General features: G+C 35.4%; 1 long non-coding RNA gene across 1 annotated transcript in view; it reads left to right on the plus strand.

The window, feature by feature from the left end:
* Positions 1–1,106: 1,106 nt before the first annotated feature.
* The window catches only part of LOC147381532 (uncharacterized), a 42,873-nt gene continuing 30,664 nt past the window's right edge, over positions 1,107–13,315 (plus strand). Inside the window, exon 1 of the long non-coding RNA XR_015174492.1 lies at positions 1,107–1,640. This is a non-coding gene — a long non-coding RNA (uncharacterized LOC147381532). The remainder of the gene's footprint in view (positions 1,641–13,315) is intronic.

The following is a 13,315-nucleotide window of genomic DNA, read 5'->3' on the forward strand; positions in this document are numbered from 1 at the left end:
CTTCAAAAAGGTATCTATTTCTTATTATTTTTTATTACTTAGGTCTTTTAGCAATGTAGTTTATTTGCAAATTAGTAGAGACCGGCGTTTGCTGGGCGGAGTTGGTGCCTAACACCTTCCAACCTCGTAATGTGATCCCTGGACTCAGTATTTTCTGTAGTAGATTAGTTGATTTATTCGTTTAGAGTCCAAGTTCGATTCCTAGACCGTAATAAGTAGGTGGCGACTCCCAAACCTCAAAGGTCAAAAGCAGATCCGCGCCCCTCGCGGATCGAGGTCATTTTCAAAGGGACACGTTGCAAACATTAATAAATTGATTGATGAATTAATTCGCATATACATGAAAATCAGTGAGTCGACTCCCGTGTCACTTTGATAAAAAATCCAATTTTGAAACTTCTAAGCACATAGAAAAATAGTAAGTCGACTCGTGTCACTTTGATAAAAAAAACAAATTTCAGACTTCTAAGTACATAAAAAATAGCGAGTCGACTAGCATGCCACTTTGATAAAAGAAATCCAATTTTGAAACTTCTAAATACATAAAAAATAGTGAGTCGACTCGTGAGAATTCACGAATTAATACTCATGAATAAAATCTACTCATAAAATAACGATTAAAGAGGCGTAAGAAGAGACAAAGTAAAAAATTGAACTTACCACTTGCAAGGGTTGAGTTCCGTGAGATTCTTTCAGAGTATTTGAACAACAACCCGGTTGTGTGAATGTTGTTTCAAAAATCTATAGATGAGAGCTTCAACGGTGATAGTTCTGGGCTGACGTGACACGTGCAGAGAATGAATAGAGGTGACTGTTGTGGGTGGTTCAAGAAGAGAGAATAGAAATCGAAGGTGAGTTGGACTATTATGAAGTCCTCCTTGAGAGGAAAGAGGATGGTAGTGGTTGCTGTAGGATTGTTCTTAAGCGAATAAGAGGGCTATGGTGGCTGATGTTGGAGCAGAAGAGGGCAGCTTAAGAGGTGGCGTGGTGGCTAGGCGTTAAAAGAGATTGAAGACTTCAGGGGGCTGTTGTGGGTTGCTATAATGGCTGCAATGGAGTGGGGGCTTGGGTGTTGTAATGAAGGCTGCAGATGGAGGGTGTTCGGGGTTGAAGAAGGGCTAAAACGAAGAATAGAATGTGAAGGTAGGGGGCTGATTTTAATGGTGAATGGGAAGAGGAGATAGAAGGAAGGTTGTATTCAGTTGGGTGATAAAGACAACAGCAGTGGTAGTCAAGGTGGCTGTCAAGGTGGAGAAGATGATGGCACGATGGGTATTGTAATGAAGTTTTTGGAGGAGAAGATGGCTGTACGTGAACGGGGCTACTGCGATTCTAATGGAGAAGGTGAAAACGAAGAATAAGAAGAAGACGTGGAGGAGCTTGAAGCTTGTACGTGGCTCCTGTAAGTTGGTTTTTTTTTGTTTTTTCTTCTCTCTTCTCACGTTTCTCTTTCCTTTATCTTTTTTTGTTATTTTTTTGTGTCAAAGACGTCAACCTTCTTCCCCTTTTTGTGTTGTTGTCTGTTCCTTGCTCTTTTTAGTCTAAAACACCAACAGAGCAGGAGATGATAGGGAAGGGTTCAGCCAGTGCTTTTTTTAGTTGGAGCCCCTTTTGACGTGAGAAATGGCTTCTTTATAGAGGTTTTTTTATATCATTTTTTAGAAGTTTCTTTCTTTCCCTTCATTTGACCGATCTTACAAACCTAAGATTTTCTTTTCTTCCATTCTTAGAAATCCTCTACCAATTTTGCTTCAATCTTTCCCTTTTCTTTCATTTTCAATTTTCCTTTTTTGTTTGTTTCTCACGTTTCTCTTAGAAGAATGGTGGGTATTGATCCCATACTACTCACCTTAGTTGTCCCTCATTGATGGGTTTGTGATTGGTTGGTTATTTTTATTTTTATTTTCTTTTTATTTCTAATGTGATCTAATTTTGAATGGTTGATTAATGTTATTTATTTTATTTTTTTTAATCTTGAATGATTGATTTGAATTTTATTTTTATCCTCGAATGGTTGATTTAATTTTATCTTTAATCTTGATTTTTGAGTCTTGATTGGTCGATTGAGTTTAATTCGAGCTTGGATTTTGATTTTTTTTTTATTCATTGATTGACTTAGTTGGGTATTGATTGGATTTTAATTAGGATTGGTTAATTAGTCATTAATTTGATTTTAAAATTTATTTTTGATTTAATTTTGAATTTTAATTTGAGTTTTAAGTTGATCTTAAATTTTAAGTTGTTTAAATTTTAATTTTAGTTTAATGGTTATTTTCAATTTGAATTTATTTGATTGTGAATTTTAATTGATTTTTTTATTTTAAGTTTTAATTTAATTTTGATTAGTCGAGGTTTTTTTTCGTATTTTTTTAAATTTTGTAATTGCGTTTTCCTAAGCGTCAAGGTTTCTAGATCGGATTTGGATGTTGAGGGGCAATTCGGTCATTTTGCGATTTTTCATAAATTTATCTGATTTCATCGATTTGGGTCTCGTCAGACTCAAAATCATGTTTTGAATGCAATGAAGGTACTTTTGAGATTTTTTGGAGGTCAGAAATTCATGAGGGGTATTTTCGTTATTTTATCGATTTTTGTTCATTTTTGCGAATTTTAGCGCGAAATTTATTTTGGTCCCAAAGTGATTATTTCTAAGTTTCAATGTTATATTTTCCTTGCGTAGCGAGGTCTCTAAGTTATCGAACTGTGTAGCGAACCTAAGTGTACGTGCTTGCTAAGTTGGGTGGAAGATGTAGCGATCCTAAGCGTGCGTAATTCTATGTCGTGTAGCAAAGAAAAAGAAGGGAATAGAATTACAAGACAAAAGGGAATTAAAAGGATACTTCTCTCAAGCTTTCAAGTTCTTTGCGCTCATCATTAGGAATCCACAACAACCGGGTGACGGATCGCCAAGTCAGGCGGATGCAAAAATGGGGTGTCTACAGTAACAAACAAGAGAGACGAAAGAACTAGAAACAAGACAAATTAGGAAAGGTACTCTCAAAATTTTGAGTTCTTTACGTTCATCATTAGGAACCCACAATAACAAGGTGACAAATTTTTGAATTAGACCGATACAAAAATGGGATGTTTACAAATGCCCCTTTTTAACAGAAGATGAAGCAAATTGATGGCCAATCTACTTTGGTCGGTAGTACGACATTTAAATGCCAAAACTAGTGACTACTCATTTTACAGCTTGATTTAACAATTTATCGAGGTGTCCAGATCTTTGAGGATAAACTCTCTCTAGACTAAAAGATGTCAAATCCTCAAATTTTTGAAAATTCTCCTTGACTAATGCAAATGCAATGAGAGTGCACATGTATGCAATAGTGTAATGATGATTTTAAAAAATCACGTCTCCATTTCGTGCATTCATAATGGGAGGATAATGAACTTAACAAGGAAAAACTTAGTAAGATGACTGGGCAAAATCTAAATAAAATTTAGGCCAAACCCAAGAAAAATTAAAATTGAACTGAGCAAAACTTGAGAAAAATCTGAGTAAGGTCTAAGCACAATCTGAGTAAGTTCTAAGCATAATCTGAATAAAGTATGAACATAATCTGAGTATAATCTAAGTAAGGTCTGAGCATAATCTAAGTAAAATCTAAGCACAATTTGAGCAAGGTCTGAGCATAATATGAGTAAAATCGAAGCATAATCTAAGTAAGATCTAAACAAAATTTGAGTAAGTTCTGAGCATAATTTGAGGAACATCTTAGCAAAATTTGAGTAAAATCGAAGCATAACTGAGCATGAGTTGAATGTTCTACTCTACCTATTCTAGGTAAAAACATAATGAACTATTTTATGGGCAAATCAAATATGAGATTAAGAACACTTTCTGATTTTTTTATTTAAAAAATTGAATCTCATGAATTTCAGGCCAATATTTTGACTTATTTTGAATCTCAAGGATTTTCAAAAATTGTTATAATGAGGGTAACCTTTAATTCAGGGTTAATCTTATCCTTTGGGGTTGAAATTGATCAAGCTTTTGAGAACAAAATGCCCCTAGTTTGACAATGAACATTGCACCGAGGATAATTGAACAGTTTGAAAAAGAATGCCCCTAGTATAAAGAGGATAACCACACACTTTAGCAAAGGAAAATGAAAATTTGAAATCTTTGATTATCACAAACGAAATAAAGGTTTAAATTTTAATTTCAACTTTATTATTGAAGATCATGAGTTGGGCACAAAAATTGGAATCAAATATTTCCTTTTGAGATTTATCTTGAAAATTATTTTTTCTCCCCCTTCAGTTCACACAAAAAAGTAAAATTTTTAGATCAATCATAAACATGATACTTGCTACTTTCGAGGTCAAACCGAGTATTAACTGCATGATGATAAAGTCGATGGAGCTTGGTCATTCAGATTTCTAACGTTTTAGCTTGGATTGTCTTCAGATTTTCAACTAGATTGAGATTTTTTTTTGTTTCTCTAACTTTTGCCTAGATTGCCTTTTCAAGTTTTTGATCTAGCGAGCTTACCATTTTTTACTTTTTTGCTCTGATTGTTGTCAAGTTCGTCCTTTCTAATTTTCAATCTAGCGAGCTTGCCTTAATTTTTGCCAAAGTCGCCCTTTCAGGTTTTCAACCCAATAGATTTTTTTTTCTTATTTTTTTCTTTGTGATTTCCTTTTGAGATTCTGGAACTTTATTATGCTTGTTATTTTTCCTTGACTTTTTCGTACGGTACTGTAGACACCCCATTTTTGCACTCGCCTGATTAATCAACTCGTCAACCCGATCGCAATGATTCCCAATGATGGATGTGTATTCCATTGCTTTATTTTGTTACTAGATGTGTTTCAGAAATCCGGATGAGGTATCTCGAACTGACAAAATCTTAGAAATCACGCTACGCTAGGAAAATACGACTCCAGAAACATAGAAATCATCATCTTGCAAACCAAAAAGAAGCTTCACGATAAAAATCACTAAAAATTGATCAAATTACCAAAATACCCCTAACATCAAAACAACCCTAGAGGCTACATTACGCTTAGGAAAACTCATTCAAACACATAAAACAACAAATCGGAACCAAATAAATCATTTCACCAATTTTAATAGAATTCGACAAAATTACGAAAATACCCCTCATAAAGTTCACGACCATTTCATACAAAAAAACTTCATAAATGACAAAAACCAACATTCCCATTGAATTCCTTACGAAAAACTGATTCCAAAACATCCTGGAACATGGAAAAACGACTTAAAACGTAAAAACTCCTCTCCGAGGACAAAATGTTAATTTCACAATTTTAAAAATTAAAGATTTCGAAATTAATAAATAAATCATTAAATAATGTAAAGTGAAACATTAATAAAATTAATTTTAAAATGTGAACAAAAAAATCGATCAATCAGGCTTTCAGGCAAAATTGTTGAGGGTTCGCAAGATATTTCTTTAAAGACCCCTCCATTTGGGGGTCCAAAGAATTAAAGATATAATAGAGAGGGGTTCTCCAAAAATTTAAAGTCAATCAAGCAAGACTAAAGTCAAGATATTAAAGTCAATCAAATAAAACTAAAGTCAAAATTAAAGTCAATTAAGTAAGACTAAAGTCAAGTATTAAAGTCAATCTCATAAGACTAAAGTCAAAATCCTAAATCAAAACCCTAATCTAAACTAATCAAGTCAATCTCATAAGACTAAGGTCAAAACCGTAAATCAAAACCCTAATCTAAACTAATCAAGTCAATCTCCTAAGACTAAAGTCAAAACCCTAAGTCAAAACCCTAAAGACTAAGTCCATCTCATGAGACCAAAGTCTAAACCCTAATTGAAACCCTAAAAAGAAACCCTAATCAAACCCTAATGCTTCTAAAAACTTTATAAATAGGAGGTTCCACACTTTATTTTTGAATCAAAGAAAAAATCCTAGCAAAAGTAGGTGAAAAAGCCTCTACAACCTCCCCAAAACCCTAATTTTGGAGCCCCAACTCCTTCCCTAACACCTACTCCGATTTTATCCTAAAAATTACCTAGAAACCTTTCAAAAACACCCCAAAAATCCACAACAAATTCAAAGCATCCAGATCCAAGAAGGTGATACCTTGCCTCGGAGATCAGAAATCAGATTCGGAGACAGAACAAAGTAAGGAGTACGGTACAAGGAGCTGTTTTCACCAGATCTGAGGGAATAGTACTTTTGCAGATCGAAGGTAAGGTTTTTCATTATTTTTTAATCTAGGTTTTGTCATTAGCGATGTAGTTATATTTGGAATAAGTAGAGACCGGCATTGGCCGGGCGGGGTTGGTGCCTAACACCTTCCAACCCCGTAACATGATCCCCGGATTCAAATTTTCTGTGGTAGATTAGTGTTTATCCGTTTTAGAGTCAGTTTGGTTCCTAGACCATAATAACTAGGTGGCGACTCCCAAACCTCAAGGGTCAAAAACGGATCTGCGCACCCCGCGGATCGAAGGCGCTTTCAGTGGCGACTCTGCTGGGGACTATTGAGGATCAAACTTGAAAAATCCCAAGTATGGGAGCATTGCCAAGATGACCTAGTTTTTTTTTTTTAATTCCGTTGGATTTATTTTATTTATTTTTTCTGTTTAATTTTTTTTTTTGTCTTGATTGTAGATGATTTTGGGTATTGCATTTTTTTTCCAATTAAGGATCACTTTTTGATGACCCCTAAATAATGAAAGATTAAAATTGACATATGAAAATGATGGAATGATGAAGGTTGGGACAGTAATGTTAAAATATTTTTACAAAATATTCTAGTAAGAATTAAGTCTGGGAACCTATTAATAAAACGTAGATCTCATCGAGTAGATTAATTTAGAACTTGAGTTCACTCAATTTCGTTATCGGAAGCCTTAGATATCATCGATGCAAGTTCAATCTGTAAATCTGGAATTGTTGTTGAATGAAAGTTGGGACAGCAATGTTAAAACTTTTTTACAAAATATTGTAGTGAGAATTAAGTCTGGGAACCTCTTAGTAAAACGTAGATCTCATCGAGTAGATTAATTTAGAACCTGAGTTCACTCAATTTCGTTATCAGAAGCCTTAAATATCATCGATGCAAGTTCAATCTGTAAATCTGGAATTGTTTCTGAATGAAGGTTGGGACAGCAACGTTAAAACGTTTTTACAGAACATTCTGTTGAGAATTAAGTCTAGGCACCTCTTAATAAAATGTAGATCTCATCTAGTAGATTAATTTAAAACTTGAGTTCACTCAATTTCGTTATCGGGAGCCTTAGATATCGTCGATGTAAGTTCGGATTGTATTTTCCAAATTCACAGAAAATTCGAATTTATCAAATGTTAGCACAATTAATGTTCCTGAGAGTGAGCTCATCTCAACCATTGTCATTCTATCATCAATGTAACATCTATTGGAATCTCGATTTATTTTGGATCACCCAAAAGTAACCCTAGATTGGACCATAGACAACAAATTTGTGGGCCTTTTTAATGTTGGATCAGATTAATTATTATTTGTGTTATATGCCCATATAATGTGCCATGATCTCTACAGATATATTTGTGATGTGTTTGCTTTCATCTTAATTTCGATGTGATGGGTTTTGTATTATTTTCTTGATCAATATTCATTTGATATCCATATGTGATGACATAATCTGGCCCATGGGCCCATGTGTTTGAAAAAGGCCCCGGGCACACCCCACCCTGTTTTGCACACACCACATGCACGTTTACTGTTTTACCTACTTACACGTCCCATATAGCCAACGTGGCACTAGTGCGTGGCCCGGTCTCCTCGGAGATGCGACGTAATTCATGAAAACCACAACTCCAGTCACGTACCTTAGGGTATATCAAACTGGGGGCATCAATATCGTCTGATCAGGTGATTCTGAGAAGTATATTGATGCACTCAAGCTGGAGCGACCTGAGCCTTTGACCTATTGTAAGCCACACAGTCACATGTCCCGATTGCCAACATAGTACTAGTACGTGGTCGGTCCCCTCGTGGGATGCCAAACCATTTATGAAAGCTACAACTCTTGACTCGTACCCGTAGGTATAAAAGATAATCTAAGTATATCAATTGCACTTCTTGGTCAAAATCGGTGCCTAAGCAAGATCTTGCCCCGCTGTACCCTACTGTACGAGGGGGATAGACTACGTCTATTCTAGACGAGAGGTATTTAAGTGGGCCCTTGCTCAGCATTGTGCGCCACCTTTCAACTGGAGATCAAACTAGCTGTTTTTGGCTTCAGAGAAGTGAGTTGAGGTTTTAGATTATCACCTATACGGTATATCAAACCAAGTCATCACGTATCGAGAGGTATATAGGTGTGCTTGGGCAAGGGTGGCCAGATAAAAATGCATTGCACGTAGTAAGCTTAGAGTCTAGAAACCTTCCTTGTAGGTCACGACTCGAACTTATCGTGGGTGTTCCCGGGTTGTTCATTGAATGAATGCATATGATTGATGAATGTATGTGAGTGATGTGAATGATGAGATCAGAACGCATGTGAATGATGAGATCAGAATGCATGTGAATGATGAGATGAATGTAAATGAATGATGAGATCAAGAATGTGCGGGTTTGTCCTCAAGGATAAATTTTTTGTTGTTTAACCTGATTTGAAATTACAGTATCATTGGGTACACCAACCCAATAAAAAATCCATTTTTAAACTTGACCCAGTCCATCTCGATCCAACGATCATTATGGGACGGACCATTTAAATCGAAGTAGAAATCAAATTTTCAAAGAGCAAAAATGGTTTAGGAAGGGAAAGTATTTTCCAGAAAAAGTGTTTTCCAAAAGAAGTGTTCTTTAAAAAAAAACGTTTTCCAAAAAAAGTGTTATTCTCTTGAAAATAATATTTTGTAAGAAAAAGTGTTTTCCAGAAAATGTTTTCCATAAGAACAAGATTTTCCAAGAGAAAATGCTTTCCAAATAACAAACTATTTTTCAGAGAAAATTTTTTTTTCAGAAGAAAATGTTTTCCGAAAGAAAAGAAAATGAAGGAAAAATGATTTACAAAAGATCTATTTTTGCATGGACTTTGTAAAATTATCAAAATATGTTTTTCTAAAAATAAAATGACTTGCAAAAAAAAAATAATAATCAGATTTGTGAAAGTTTTATTCAATGAAAACATTATTTCCAATAATTTTCAAGAGTACAATAAAAATATTTCCTTCTGAATAATCATTGAGCGGATGAATTGTTTAATGGATTGGTGCACAGAATTCAATAAAATCTCAGGGTTCATTTAAAATGTTATCAAGGGGGTGACACTGAAATTGGTTAAATTCACCTTCAAAGAGGTTTAAGGGTTATCATTGTGTCTAAGCTCAATCGTCCATCGTCTAGCTAGGGTTGTAAATCCGGTCAGTTAGAGTAAACGTCAATATCAAATCAACAGTCAGAAATGACCTCAACATCGTCCAGTTGTTCTTTAAAGATCATAGTACTTCAATCCTACCGGTTATAAGCAATATCTCAGTCCTCAGTCCTAATCAAACTCGTGTGAATACTTATCTTGAGTTTTCATGAGTCATTTGGGTTAGCTCGAGTCCTTTTTTCCAGCAAGGTCATGTCTTCCTTAGATTGAGTCTACTCTTTCCTATTGAGTCAAGTTAGTTCATCGAGTCTATAGAGGTGTCTGTTGTCCCATCTGAAATTGATCGGATAAAGAAAATTTTTGAATACCTCAAGCGCATTAACGAATTAACTAATAATTTGATAGATTTCGTTTCTGAACAAGAAGATAAGAGTCGGGCTCAACCTTTAATCGAGAAAGGAAAGGTCTTTGACCTTGAAACAAAAAATAATTCTTAAAGAGATTCAAATAGAAGCCATCTTATCGCTAAAGGAACACCAGGGGATAATGAATTTACTCAGAAATTTCAAAAGACTTGTTCGTGTGATCATATGAGGGTATGTTAGGTACAAGCTTGGGTGTTGTTCAACACGGAATAGATACTCGTCTATATCGATGGAATCAAAGAAGATGTTATAAAATGTATCAACACTAATCCTTACTACATCTTGAATTTCAAATCACATATTATCAATCGATATAGGAGTACCTTTTGAACTGATCTCTGATAATGGGTCGTACTTCAAAGCATAAATCATTACTCTATGTTTAAAGTTGAAGATCCGGAAGCACAAATCACCACCCTACCGTCCTCAGATCAATGGAACGGTTGAAGCAGTTAGTAAGACTCTCAAGACTATCATCAGGAAAATGTGTCAATCACATCGAGATTGGTCAGAAAAATTATCATTCACGCTATGGACATATCGAACTTCAATTCGATCCTTTACTGGAGCTACTCCCTACTCCTTAGTGTATGGCATGGAAGTAGTCTTGCCAGTTGAAATGGAAATTTCGTCTCTAAGGGTCTTGTTGAAAAATCATTTGTTAGAAACAGATTGGGTTCGACAGCAGTATGAAGAATTAAACTTGATCGAAGAAAACGAGTTAAAGTCCTGTATCATGTGCAAGCTTATCTAAGAAGAGTCACCCGTGCATTTGACAAAGAGGTCAAAGCTCATCATTTACAAGTCAAGGATTTAACTATCAGACTTCAAAGAAAATTGAACACTCCTCCTCGACTATAGGAGAAAGTCTGAACCCAATTGGAGAAATTCATTCATTAAGGAAATACTGTTAGGAAAAGCTGTCAGACTTCAAGATCATGATGGAATCGAGTTACCAGAACCAACTAACCTTGACCAAATCAAACGGTACTACATTTAAGGAGGCCATTTTTGGCCGAATCAATTTTCCTATTACCTAGTTCTTTATTCTCCTTTCTCAACCCCTTTTGTAGCCTGTTCAAAAAGAGAAAAAATTGTGCCTTTTATTTCTTAGCCCGATTACCTAACCTAGGGGAGGGAATATCTGAACTACGTTTTGGTCTGATCCCAAAAATTTGGGATACGTAGGCAACCTGAGAAGTTACTTCAGGCCCGACCACATCAAAATAAAAAATATATATAGATTCCCCGACAAAGGAAAAATCTAAAAAGAAAAAAATTCAAAAGAAAAAGAAATATCATCCAAAATGGGAAAGAAAGTTCAAGAAAAAATTTTAAAAGAAATGCCACATAAGGGGCATTCGGGTTTTTGAGCCTCAAAATCCATTTCTTTTTATACCCAGTCCTAAGCTTACCCATGAAAGTCCTCTTAAGTACCGTGCGAGAAGTCAAGGAAGATAGCAAAGCATGATCAGACATCAACTCCAGAAGTTCAGAAGGGAAGAAGAAAAAAAAAAAAGTCTGCTAAGTTGAAAACCCAAAAAGGGCGGCTTAGCCAAAAATTAAGGCAAGCTCGCAAGGTTGAAAATCTGAAAGGACAACCTTGGCAACAATCAGAGCAAAGAAAAGAGAAAAAATTGTAAGCTCGCTAGATCGAAAACCTAAAAAGACGATCTAGGCAAAAGCTAGGGCATGCTCGCTAGATTGAAAACCTGAAAAGGCAATCTAGGCAAAATTTAGAGCAATGAAAAAATAAAAGAAAATCCGTTGAGTTGAGAAGCTGAAAAGACAGTCTGAGCCAAAACATCAGAAGTTCAAATGATCAAGTTTCAATACCCAGTTTGAACCAAATATAGACTCATTGGATACAAGTATCTCGTCTATGATTGATCTGAAGAGTTTCATATCCCTAAGTGAACCGACGGGGAGAAAGAACAAATTCTATGATGACTTTTAGAAGAAATATTTTGTTCTAATTTCTTTGAACCTGACTCAAAATCTTTAATATAAAAAGTCAAAATTAAAAGTTAAACCTTTATTGCGCTTGCGGTAATCAAGGATTTCAAACTTTCATAACAAGGGCACTTCCTTTTTCTAAAGAGTACAGTTTCCCCCCTTACACTAGGGGCATTTATTTTCAAATTATATTCGATTATCCCCAGTGCAATGTTCCTTGTCAAACTAGGGGCATTTTTGTTCTGATGCCTGGTCAATTTCAACCCCAAAGGATAAGGTTAACTTTGAATTAAAGGTTACCCTCTTGATAACAATTTTGAAAACTCCTCAGATTCAAAGAGAGTTAAAATGTTTACCGGACCTTCATAAAATCTAACTTTTTATTAAAAAAAATTCAAATACGAGGTTAATCTCCTGTTCGTTCCCAAAAAGAATTAGTTCATTACTCTTTCACTCCGAGTAGGTAGAGTAGAACTTCAAAAAAAAAAATATAGTTCATTACTCTTTCACCTTGGGCAGGTAGAGTAGGATTCCCAAAAAAATTAGTTCATTACTCTTTCACTCCGAGTAGGTAGAGTAGAACTTCCCAAAAAAATTTCATTACTCTTTCACCCTGGGCAGGTAGAGTAGGACTCTCAAAACAATTAGTTCATTACTCTTTCACTCCGAGTAGGTAGAGTAGAACTTCCCAAAAAAATTAGTTTATTACTCTTTCACCCTGGGCAGGTAGAGTAGGACTCTCAAAAAGCTTAGTTCATTACTCTTTCACTCCGAGTAGATAGAGTAGAACTTCCCGAAATAATTAGTTCATTACTCTTTCACCCTAGGCAGGTAGAGTAGGACTCTCAAAAAACTTAGTTCATTACTCTTTCACTCCGAGTAGGTAGAGTAGAACTTTCCAAAAAAAAAAAAGATTAGTTCATTACTCTTTCACCCTGGGTAGGTAGAGTAGGACTCCTAAAAAGTTAGTTCATTACTCTTTCACTCCGAGTAGGTAGAGTAGAACTTCCCAAAAAAATAGTTCATTACTCTTTCACCCTAGGCAGGTAAAGTAGGACTCCCAAAAAGCTTAGTTCATTACTCTTTCACTCAGAGTAGGTAGAGTAGAACTTTTCCAAAAAAAAAAATTTAGTTCATTACTCTTTCACCCTGGGCAGGTAGAGTAAGGCTCCCAAAAAAATTAGTTCATTACTCTTTCACTCCGAGTAGGTAGAGTAGAACTTCCCAAAAAAAATTAGTTCATTACTCTTTCACCCTGGGCAGGTAGAGTAGGACTCTCAAAAAAAATATAAATTCATTACTCTTTCACTTAGAGTAGGTAGAGTAGGACATTCAACTTTCTCCCAACTTTTGCTCAGATTTGTCTCAAATCTCATTCAAATTTTCTCAAGTTTTGTTTTACTCAGTTTCACATAGTGCACACACTTCCACATTTGTTTTATTAGTCAAGGAGAATTTTCTAAAATTCTAGGATCTGACACTATCAGTAAGAGCTCTCGCTCAAGGACCTGACAACCTTTTAGTTCGGGGAGAGCTTTACCTTCAAGGATCCGAACGCCTCGACGAATTGCTAAATCAGGCTGCAAAATGAACTGTCACTAGCTTTGGCATTCAGATATCGCACTATCT

This window comes from Akebia trifoliata, unplaced genomic scaffold (assembly GCF_017979445.1).
Source record: "Akebia trifoliata isolate Shusen 1 unplaced genomic scaffold, ASM1797944v1 Contig00372, whole genome shotgun sequence".
Taxonomy (NCBI): Eukaryota; Viridiplantae; Streptophyta; class Magnoliopsida; order Ranunculales; family Lardizabalaceae; genus Akebia; species Akebia trifoliata.